The sequence below is a fragment of the Gouania willdenowi genome, chromosome 18, assembly GCF_900634775.1.
Source record: "Gouania willdenowi chromosome 18, fGouWil2.1, whole genome shotgun sequence".
In the NCBI taxonomy this organism is placed as follows: domain Eukaryota; kingdom Metazoa; phylum Chordata; class Actinopteri; order Blenniiformes; family Gobiesocidae; genus Gouania; species Gouania willdenowi.
The window spans coordinates 22,322,038-22,334,746 of record NC_041061.1 but is presented as its reverse complement, the minus strand read 5'-3'; the positions used below and the strand labels follow the sequence as shown (position 1 = coordinate 22,334,746).

The window sequence follows — 12,709 nt, the reverse complement described above, 5'->3', positions numbered from 1 at the left end:
GTTACTAATCATTTCTGCATTATTGTTTGTTACACACATTGTGGTTGTCCGAATCTCGAGATGATCTATACATTTAATGTATTTAATTGTATTTTTTATTTAGCCCAACCTGGCAAGAATCTCAAACTCCACTTATGTACTTTAGTCTTTAGTCTTTGAGGGATAACCTCATGTGCGTGCCCTAAGGTGTGTGTGTCTGTGTGTGTGTGTGTGTGTGTGTGAGAAAAGTAATGCGACTGCTGTTAAATATTCCGATTAGCTTTTGACTTGGAATCGACCTCCTCTAGCTCTATGTATGCATCAGTGTTTTCTCTGAAGTTGTGGGATGTTCTTCAGTCACCTCTTCAGTAATACAAATGCTGGCAGTGGCCGTATGCATAATGCACATGATCACCTCCAGCTAATGCATTTGTGCTGTTGCCAAGGTGGGGATGAAAACAGACCTCTCACCTCTCTGTATCCCACACCTCACCGGACAACATTTGGCTCACATTTAGCTTCTTCAGTTCTCGTAGCATCGTTTCTCACCTCCTGTTCAGGGAGGGGTGACGGTGAGGTGACCCAGCAGCCTCTGTTGCGACAGAGTTACTTCATTGAAGATACATGTTAGGAAAAGCACAAATGTGAGGGTTGGGGTCAATTACATTTTCCAATTACAATTACAGTACGTCTTCAATTATCCATGTTCAATTCAAACTCAATTATGACTACAGTGGCCAGTATTTTTTTCAAAAGGAAATAACTATTATTATTTCCCCTTGAAAGTCAATTAAAATGACATTCTCAATTACTGAAGTGAAATTACAATTAATCACAATTACCGAGCCTTTAATAAATAAGCCCATAAAACGTAACCTTCTTCTTGTGTTTGCTTTCTGATAGCATCTCTTATGATAACGGGTCAGTTTAAACCATGTTTTAAATCATGTGTAAAATACACTAAAAAATATTATCTATCATCTAATTAGTTAGTTTGTTTGGCTTCTTTAATCAATTAAAATATTGGTGGTAAAAGTTTTGGTGTGGGCGTCTGCCCCTTTTTTCTGTCAGTAGACCCCTTGATTTATATCATTTTTAATGATAAAATGATCCTGTAACATGGTTCCACTGGTTTGCATTTAAATAAATTGTAATTCACAGTTTTTATAAAGTCAAAAAAGTCAATTATCTGAACTCAATTACAATTTGACTATCACAATATATCTGTAAGAAGCGATTGTGTCATCCCTCTGCGCAGGAGTGCTTTCAGTCGCTCGGCCCGGTCAGTTAGGGGCGCTGCTGAGTGGAACTCAATACCTGAGGAGGTTAAACAGCTAACCACTTACAAGGCCTTTACAAAAAAAATTTAAAATTTGTCTTATTAACATGCCAACATTAAAAGTCAAGCATGTTGCGCTGCATTGTATTGTATTAGATGACGCAGCCTTTTGAATATGTGTTTTTTTGTGTGTTTTAATATTGTAACAGGTTTTTTGTGTGTTTTAATATTGTAACAGGTAATGTTATTGTTGTTATTGACTTATACATGTATTGTCATGCTTGTATTTTAATGCCTTTTTACATCTTGGCCAGGGGACTACAGATGAAAAATAGCCTTCTGGCTAATTCTGGCTTTTTTTTAACCATGTTTGTTCATGGGTTATATGAAATTGCACTGTCCCCTTTCAAATACACCAATTAAAAAAAAAAACAAACGATGACAGCAACAGATCTTTTTTTTTAATATTACTATTACAAATGTAATTACGTCATAATTGTAATTAATCATCGAATACACGATTACAATTATAATTGACCCCCAACCCTGTTAGTTACTGATATTTGACGAACCTTTTTTCATTTATAAAGAAAACTGTTTGCAGCTGACATGAGTCATTGTCAAGGAACAAGCAATGTAAAGCACTTGGTTTCATACAATGCTGAGATTCAAAAGGTAATAGAATGGCTTTCTGAAAGTTTCTACACAGTTTTTCCTCAACGTTCACCAACCCTCGTAATGTTTTTACGAGTACCTGTCCAAGGACGATGAAAAAGAAGCGGAAAACCACTGGTGTGGATTTAGTATTGAGGGCTGACTGGTTGGGCCATGTTAGTGTGACAAAATCAGGCTTTTTCCATTTAATTCACCAGCAGAAAAAGAGGATATTTAATGGTTTGGGCAGATTTACTTTAAACCTGTTAGACACTGTGGGTGTTGGCTGGAAATCTATGACTACATCCCAACCACTTGTTAGATAAGTTGCCCCTACATAATGCTAACCCTATACACGTTTTGTGTGTATATATATATATATATATATATATATATATATATATATATATATATATATATATTTAAACTCTTATTCTTATTTTTACTGTGATGGATTGGCACCGTGTCCAGGATGTACCCCAGTTTTGCTCCTGAAGAGAGCTGGAGATGGGAACCAGTAGACCCCATGTGACCCTGAAAAGGACCAAACAGGAAAATGGATGGATTCTTATTTTTAAATTATCCTGACTCTTTATTAGGAATAATACTTTTTTTTGTAATAATACACCTATTTGTGATATATTTTATTGTGATCTTATTCCTTCTGGAGCAGTCTGGGGACCACTGATTTCATTTTTTGAGAACTTGCTTGATGAATTTAAGGTAATTTTATATTATTTATAATGTATTGTGTTGTATTTTTATACACCTCACAATTCCCCATTTGCCCAAATCTAACCCACCCACCTCGCACAATGGATTTTTTTAATATTGCAAAAATAAATAAATAAATAAATAAAATATTATTAGTTTAAATGATGTTTTTGAATCATTTTGAATTCATGGTACATTTTAAAACATAAAAGTAAATTTATATTGTTGCTTGTTGATGAGGTTGTGCCCCAGACCCAACAAAATAAAAGCATAAGGAGCTCCTAAAAGTTAAGAGTCGTAATTTTTTCAAACTATTTTATCTTTATATATTTTACATTTGATCTTATTTTGTTTAAATGGGTCGGAATGATGTCCTGCTTCCAGTGTGTTCTAAGATAAAGTTCCCGACCTAACCCTATAATTCTAATTGTAAAATGATCGTTTTAAAAATACAAGGTTATTCTATATTTACATGAATTTAGCCTAATTTCTTTTACTTATAAGGGGTTGGAATTTGGTGCGGTGGGAGTTTGCTATGTCGCCAATGGTTTTTGAGCTACTGTACATTATAGAGCAATATTCCCCTTTTGAATACTAGTACGATTTAAAAAAAAAAAAAGTAAAACATTTATGGTCCTACTTTTATTTTTACTCACTTTATCAAATTTGAGTCCATGCGCTGATCTTTCAAAAATATCAGTAATATCGGCTGCACTTGATTAGGCACACGCTACTATAATAGCTCGCTGTCACTTACGCTGAGGTTGTACAGTATCAGGACAAATCTCTGGAGCTCACGAGCACAAGCCTCATTTAATGCCTTTTCACTGTGGCTTTAGGATGCAATGCTAAACAGTTTCTGAATGGAAAACGCAAAAAAAATGTAGCAATTGTTCTGCCAAACTACCTGTGAGCTGCCTCCCACCCTCCTGCTAAACAGAGAAGTACCAGATGGAAGCCCCTCCCACTTGTGAGTGTGCACACTCGGGCTGCGTCCGAATAGTCCCTCCTATCTCCTTTCCTATCCACTGTTCCTTCACCCCCGGAAATGTTTAAGTTGTGGCCATGATAAAGAGCGTCCGAGTTCTCTTTAAGCTCAGGAAAAGTGGCTCAATGCTTCCTTTTTTACCTCCTTTAGCAAAGGAGACGAGATAATGCTGACCCACAATTCCTTGCGGCGACGACATTTAAAGGGACACGCACACCCGAGCGCTCACAGAAACTCACAACCAAAGCAATAATATGCCTTAAACAACTTTAGATAAATAATCTAAAACCTATATCTTTTTATATGTAAGACATATTATCAGATTATAACTGATATAAAACAGACACTCAGTGGTGCAAGAACAAGAGATCAGAGACATTTTTAGCCACATTTATTCAACATATTCATATTTCTGAGTGTTATAGTGAGTGTGAGTAATCATTCTCAATGTGATGTTCTTTTAGTTTCCTTTGATTTACATTTAAACCTTGTGATATTTTAGATTATATCAGCGGAAAGTGTTATAATGGCGCTCTTAGTCCATTTTTACATGCTGAACGTACACAGAGCCATTTAAAGATCCGTTTTTTGTTTTTTTTTTTTTTTTTGCCCAACAACCTGTGACGAATTATGTGCACGGGCACGGCTGATGCGCGTGTGAGAGAACCCCCGGTGACAGGTAGCAAGTCACACACACTCTCAAAACATGCCCTCACTACACATTGGATATTTATAATAAAAACATGCTAAATCAGTAAAATAAAACAAAAAACTAAGCAATATTTATACAAAAAGTACACAAAACGACAACGGAAATGCACAAAAATATACAAAAAGGCTCCAAAAAACACACAAAATGATTCCAAAAAATGACACAAAATACACAAAACTAAATATTTATACAAAAAATACACAAAACGACAAAAGTAATGCACAAAACTACGACGCTAGTCACAACATAAAAAAATAATTGTAAAAAAAATGCACAAAAACACAACAGAAAGATACCAAAATACACATAATGACTCCAAAAAACATACATTACAGAAAAATGCACCAAACGAAAAAAAATATAAAAATAAGTAAAAACAACAAACACATTTTTCATACCCATGTCCCATAGAATTAAACCAGGGAAATCTCACACACTATTTAACTTTGCACCTGCACATATACCCCTTTATAACGCTACAGAGTACACAGTATGTACACCTCTTTATATATCCATCCTTTAAACACATACTTATTTGACCATAATTGACAACTCTACTTAAGCCCCTCCCACTATATGAATACATACTTCCAACGGGCACTGTACTGATTTAATAAAAAAATTTAAAAAAAACAAGTCAAAATAGTTGTACTTATTAGTAAAGTGAATTGACCTTTTAGCAAATGGTAAAACTAATTAATCAAACCTTTGTGATCTTTTCTTTTTGACCTGCACAAACACACACACACACACACACACACACAAATGTAAATTGGCTGCAGGAGTGAACGTGTGTGTGAACGGCTTTATGTTTGTGTATGTTTGCTTTTAATGAAACAGGCGTCGGGGACTAGAAACATTTTTACATCCGACTCACTCATGATTGTCCAACTCTCAATTTTTTTTTTTTCTTTTTTTATAAATCAAAAGAGTTTTTAATTTTGAATGAGTAAAAAAACTTTATTTGTTCACAAAATAACTGGAAATAGAGGAATAGCAGATTTTCTTTTCATACTTTTGAAGTGTGAAGCTTTACTTGCCCTTTACACCTGATTACTTTCACTGTTCAAAAAGTAATTACCGCAGCACTGTGAGTCTGCATCTAATCCACACATAGAAGATCAATACAAGGAGACAGCGTCTAAATGCTAATGTTTATTCCCTCCATGCTTTTTAGACGCATGCTACACAAACAATGTATTACCTAAATGCCCGTCTATGGTAGACTTCTGCTTTCTTTGTCTGAATCGGACGCCCTTTAGTCAGCGCCCGTTGTTTCTTTAAGCTGCTGAGATCTAGCGAGGGAAACTACCGTTGCATGGCAACTTAAAGTGAACTCAATCACATGCTTTGCACTAATGATTACAAGAGCTGTGTTTTTTTTTTTCTTTTTTTTTTTTCTGTAAATTAAACACAGTTCAAATCAGAAGAAAATCATCGTGCGATAAGGCCGCCTGGAGAAGAGCCTTGTTAATCTGCATCAAAGAGGCTAGTGCATTATATAATAATAAAGACTGGGGAAAAATGTTCACATTTTAGGCTTTTTATTAGTGAAAAATCTATGCCTGTGTGACAACAAAACATGAATTGAACAAGAATCTTAGTTATGAAAGTTCCATGGTTGGGTTTCTCATGCGCCTACAGTGGTGATAAATACAATAAAGATAACACTAAGCACCTTCTGCATATGTGTTGGATGATCTCTTTCTGCTACGCTGGTTCTTCAAGATCTGAACTCCCAGCGGAGCATGGCTAAGTGTACTCGTATCATAAGGGAGCTTCCTCTCATTGGGATTCACAACACAAGCTATTTACGTCTGTAATGAGTGGGAAAGTCATTGTGCCAAAAGCTGCATGTTGTTATATATGTGTATTTAAATTTAGATGTGTGCGATTCTAATGGAGTTTTTATTTTAACTAACTATTACAGTGCCCGTCGGAAGTATGTATTCATATAGTGGGAGGAGCAGAGTTGTCAATTATGGCCATATGAGTATGTGTTTGAAGGTTGGATGTACAAAGAGGTGTACATACTCTGTACTCTGTAGTGTTAAAAAGGGGTATATGTGCAGGTGCAAAGTAAAATAGCATGTGTAATTTTCCTGGTTTAATTCTATGGGACATGCGCAAGATAAATGTGTTTTTATACTTTTTTGTTTGGTGTATTTTTCTAAAACGTATGTTTTTTGGAGTCATTATGTGTATTTTTGTGTGTTTTTGTTGTCTTTGAGCATTTTTTGTATAATTATTGTTTTTTGTTGCCATTGTAGTGTGATTCTGGAGTCATTTTGTGTATTTTTTTTTAAATCTTTTTTCGGTGTAGTTTGTGCATTTCTGTTGTCATTTTGTGTATTTTTTGTATAAATATTTAGTTTTGTGTAATTTGCATTATTTTCAGATTTTTGTTGTCGTTTGGTGTATTTTTCTGTAATGTATGTTTTTTGGAGTCATTTGCCTCAGACTTCCGGACCTGGTGGTACCACGAAAAAATAAAAGTTTTGCAGCACCATATAAGTCAAAAATAATGGTTGCACACCATGGGGCCATGTGGAAGCTGTTGAAAAAGTTTCAAGTGGAACAGACACTGTAATATTGACCTTCTTTTGTGGACTGGAGGAGGGCCTTCTTCTACTAATTATTAGAAATTGTAAATGAAGAGATTGGTGTGCTAGCGCCCCCTCACACTGAGGTCAAATGCTGAATAGGTTTCACTTCTGGTTAAACAGGAATGTGCCGTCTGGGCGAAATGAAATTAAAATAAACGTTTTGCAACACCAAATAAGTCCAAAATAACGAATGCACACGCTCGAGCTATTTGGAAGCGTTTAAAAATGTAAAAATTTGATACACACACACACACGCATGCAGAACTTCCTTGCTTTTATAGAGATAGATATCCTGATACCTTTAAAGACGATGTTTTTTTAAAGACATTCTATCCCGAACTTTTACATTTTAAAACATCATCTCTCCTCATGAATCATCTTAATTAATTAGCTAAACCCTAAGATTTTGGCTGATGTGTGTCAAGGCTGGAAAATCAAAAAAAAAACGCCTTGATTACACTTGATTATACTACTATGCTATAAAATCTCCAAAGAACAATCTATGCTATGCTAACTAGCAACTCAATACTCACTATACCTCTTTATTCACAATTCTCTCAATCCAACCTACTCGCCACAGATTGCAGAGTCGACAGATGCTGGTTTTCATAGGAGGGGTGGGGCTAACAGTGGTGGTTTGTGATGTAAGAAGCCACCAAAATGCTACATACCACCATTTCCAGCCAATAGCAACATTTGATTGTAATAGCAGGATTTCAACCCATAAAGGGCAGTGACTAAAATGTCAAGAGTTGGACAAGAATCAATCAACAGCACTACTTCATATCCAAATACATTTGTTTTCAGCATGGGGGGAAAAAAATCGTTTTGGGGTTTATTTACTATTTAAGTTTCTTCTCTTTTTTTTATTACTACAATAAACCAACAAGCTATTCGTTGTGCGAAGTAGTTCAACTGTCAGTAAATACAAAGGAGGAACAACAGAATCCCCTAGCCTGGTGTGCATCTATTATTCATGCATGCATGTAATTTTAAAAGCACAAAAATATCACTTACCATGAACATAAACACAAAAGAAATCTTATATCAGCTTAACTAAAGTATTAACATGTTGTTATGGAATGTCATGCTATGAAGCAATATTGCAGTACTTTACACACTTTGTTCAAATGGTCATGTGACTTGAATTTAGCATAAGATTTGCATTTTGGATTAGAAAACCCGTAGAAGAATGCAAAGAAGTGGAAAAGTGTCTTTAGGAACTGTTTTTGCTTCATTCTTACCATGAATTTGAGTTTTTCTTTGTCAGACAAGGAAGACAGTGATTCCCTTGATGCCATTTGTATTGTGGTTCGTTTATGGTGTTCCCTGTGATATGACGTCACTCCGCGAGACAATACATTTCGGCCGTTTTCTGGTGTTTCTGTGAAAAGCCACAAGATCAACATCTGTAATGGTTTTGGCACAACTTTCAATCTTTGAAAACAGCAGAAATGTGTTCTTATGTGAGAATCTCCCACACAATGAACACTTTTGGCCAAAATAGTTGTGGGTCTCTGTTGTACAGTTGTCTGGTATCGTTTTCCCATGATTCTTCTGGCCAGACACAAAGATCAGCCAACACAGAAAGACAGAAAGGCTGTCTAACAATAACCATTGTTCCACTGATCATTGCAGAATTGAAATCCAATAACTCGTGATTACAGCAGAGATGGGGGGGAAAAAAAGCATCAAATGGGTTGGATGAGCAACGTTTGAAAATTCAAATTCCAAGCTCATTGCAGCATGTTGCTTTGGCAAGGTTAGCAGCTGCTCCCGCCAAGCCTTCCCTGATTTATGTCCGGTTAGCGAGTGACTCTAAAATATGCATGGATGTCTGATAGCCTAGCCCCTGTCCAATGAGAAACATAGCTTCCCCTGTGTGGACTGGGATGTACTCCAGTGCCCTTTGAAGCTGGATTAGAGAAAGTGTTTATTTCATGGTTTTGAAGCGTGATCAATTTATCTGATGGCCTTTTGGCTCTTAAATTACCCAAACGTGCAAGTGGATAGTACGCAGATACTTTAATCCTCCCAGGTGTTGCCAAGATGGTAGAGGTGAGTGAGTGTGTGAGATATCTACAAGTTTTCTCCATCAATAGCAGCTGTTCAGAGAATCGTCATGCAATATGGAGATAAAGATCCTTCCTCCACTCCCCCCAGTCTGTTGGCCTTCACTGTGTTTACGCTCTGACTGCGTGCCAACTCTCGCCCGTGAGCTTTTTTAAGCTGCTAAGTAGATCGCGTTGTTTTTAAAATAAAGATTATAGGACTGAGACCTTCTGATGTGTGTCAACACAACAGGACTCAAGCAATCACTTCCCCCCCCGTCAGACCGACTGTGAATGAAGGATTATCGAACATCGTCTGGTTGTGTGTGTGTGCGTGTGTGTGTGTGTGTGTGTGTGTGTGTGTGTGTGTGTGTGTGTGTGTGTGTGTGTGTGAGATCCACACAGCCACAGTGGTGTTTAAAGCCTTTCTGTAGATTAAAAGTAGCCGATTGTGTTTCCATAAGTCCAATAAATGCATCACACGATGATTGTCCTCACAGCAGATGCAGGAAGTGTAGAGCATGTGTTTTTTTTTTTATGCCGTGTACAGCAGCAGAGCAGAAGTTATTACTTAGAGGAAACAGTTAAGAAGGCAGACGTATTAAAGTCTTTTGATTGTGGAGGATGATAAGTTGTCCTGTGAGAAAGAAAAGGCAGTGTCTGTCTACCTTCACCCCAATTCCACCCGATACTCAAGCAGAAAATGTTGTAAGTCTTATACACCTTGAGTAATTGTCTCAAAGCTAAACAATTGTGTCTGTTTTGTGGAATTTGACAAGAGTGCCACATGTTGGTAAGCTCTGTTACTGCGGCAGAAGATCTGGAAACTCTTGCCAGTTATTCTCTGTTCATTCAATAGAACAAATGATTGTCTGAAAGGTATAAGAAGTGCAGATAGTTTTTGAGAAGGTTCTTGAACTGATCCTACGTCGGTTCAACTGCCCTGGCTGTTGCTGAGGACACCAGTTTAAAGTCAAGACCTAAGATAAAGCACCACATGAGTTCAAACACTTGCGCCAGTTTTGCTCATAATAAATATTACAAGAAAACATTAATCAGCAAAATGGTAAAATGGTAAATGGACTTGATTTATATAGCGCTTTATCCCCACACTGAAGCAGTCTCAAAGCGCTTTACACATCAGCTCATTCACCCTATCACTCTCACATTCACACCAGTGGGACAGGACTTGCCGTGGCAAGGCGCTAGTCGACCACTGGGAGGCAACTTAGGGTTCAGTGTCTTGCCCAAGGACACTTCGACACATAGTCAGGTACTGGGATCGAACCCCCAACCTCTCGATCAGAAGACGACCCTCTACCACCTGAGCCACGGTCAAGTAAAACATCCTATTATCCTGTTCCAGGTATTTGATGGTCATTCCTCAGACATCGCTAAATTAATTTAAAGGCACACCGTGGACTTTTTGACCTAAAGAGTTGACCCATATGAGTCATTCTAAATGATTCCTTGACAGTATCAATGCTACAAGCGGGGAATACCAACTATGTAAGTTGGAGGAGACAGACTGTCTTCACCAGGTCATGTGACCTGAATAATGCCTGGAGAACATTTAACTTATACGGCAGTACGTGACACAGGCTCGGATATATATAGTTCCCATGTGACGTCACTACATACTGGCATTTCCCGACCGGCGCCATTGCTGTGGGCAGCTGAAACAAGTTAGCCTCTGTTTACAGCCAACAGAGCGCAATATGGAAGTTTCATGTTGTGTTAATGGTGCACTAATCACGGCGATCGTTCAGTTAAACGTGGATTCTTTAGTAAGGGAAGTCGGCTAGCCATATCTGTAACTTCAGGTTCAGGATTGGCTTTCAGGGCTGGGCTCGCGCCGCGGCTACAGTCTATGGGCTGGAGGAGCAGCCGCCACCGCTGCACTCTTTTCCCCGCCGCTGGAGTCCCGGCACTCGGCCTTCTTCACCACCAATGACGCTTCCCCCTACTCCCTGGCCTCGCCGCCGTTGTCGGCCCCTTTCGCCAATCCTTATCCCGAAGTTACAGGTCAACTACTGTCTGCATACACAATCAAAAAACAAAGGGAGGCTGGCCCGACTGAATGTTTGTTAATCTTTGCGACAGTGCTGCGATGCTTTTGGCCACTAGGGGCACTTGTGTGGAAGTTACCACAGAAGTTGCACTAGTGTGCCTTTAAAGGGGTACGTTGATTCACAGCATACGTCCTTTATAGCAAAACCATTTTTATTGCAAAAAGTCAAAGTCAGAAAACCATGTCCTAAAACCTAATCACACCATCTTTTTTCAATGTACAACACAAACCATCCAGCTGTCCTGTGGGTCCGGTGTTATTTAGAGGTTATAAGTGGATTTTTCTGGTGCAGCCCACTTGAGATCAGACAAGGTTGTATGCCACACCGGAACTAAAATGAGTTTGACACCCCTGGGTGAAAGGATGTTTAGGAAGTTTAGCCTCTGAAGTGTTGCCTGAAAAGAAAAAAGCTAGAGTTGCTGGAAGAAAAGACACAGATTTGTTTTCGTTGAAGGTTGGAATTGGAAATGGGCTATATAACCGAGTCTCACTTTAAGAAACTTATAATGTATTTAGCAGGGGTTCTAAAAGTGGTCATGATTCCCTTATAATAAATTGAAAAACATTAGGCATAGTCCTTAAACTGTATTTGTTTACAGTTTATACATCATCTGAGGCTGTGCAACAATTTATGTATATGCAATGCTGTGGTTATGTATTCAGTTAGAAAAAAAACCCTCAGTTTTCTCAGATGGGATTAGAAGTGTTGTGTTACAGCTCTAGCATCTAGATCTACTATATACATTTGAGCTTGTCCTTGAGCAGAGCACTAAAACACATCTTGTTTCTGGACACCCTTTGAAACCCCTACTGGGAGCTCTCAGAGACAGACTTTGTCAATACCTTCTAATAAAAGTTCATTTTAAGGTGAAAAACATAGTTTACTCTTTTTTTTTTCAAAGTTCACTTTTGCTATACGAACTTCTGTCAAGGATTTATTTGCCAGTGAGGAAAAGATAGCTTTACCTTTGCAGTTAATAACGTGGGAAATGTTGCCAAAAAATTGCCCTAAAATTGAAAAAAAATATATTTTTTTTTCAAAGAAAGGATTTATTGGTGGAAGTTTTTTTGCCATGTTTAGGACTGTACTGTTAGCAATTGTTAATCTGTCTAGCATCTTGCTTACTTTCTTTATGACCATATTTCCTTCTGCAGTACAAATAATGTCATTTCATTTAACAACATTTCTTCAGAAAATAATTTTGTGATATCACATATGGTAGTCAAAGTGTGAGGTTAATGTAGGCATTTTTTAAGATCAAGCTAGTGTATTTCTTAAAAAAAAACAAAAGACTAATTACTGCTATCAAAAGTTTTAATTAAGAAACTGCATTTTTTAGTCCAAATACCAACCGCTTTTTAGAATAATTGACAAATTCCCAGTCTCACGCTGGCATATACAGTAGATTGTGGGAAATAAACTTAACGTTGTGTTGGTTGTGTTTGTAAAGAAACAATACGAAGGCTTCAGCACTAAGAAGACATAAAAGAAGCATGGTGACACATTCTCGATTATCTGACTCGTCAATACGTATCTGTTCCTCTACATTGTGTTCTATAGATCTAAACCCTTCCAAACAGAATGAAACGGATACAGAATGTAGCTTTTAGCAAGTGATTTATTCCTTAGTGGAGACAACAGGCTGTCAGGGCCA

General features: G+C 37.5%; 1 protein-coding gene across 1 annotated transcript in view; it reads left to right on the top strand.

Annotated features, from left to right (window-relative positions):
• The window catches only part of sorcs2 (sortilin-related VPS10 domain containing receptor 2), a 462,702-nt gene that overhangs the window by 344,642 nt on the left and 105,351 nt on the right, over nt 1–12,709 (top strand). The window lies entirely within an intron of this gene.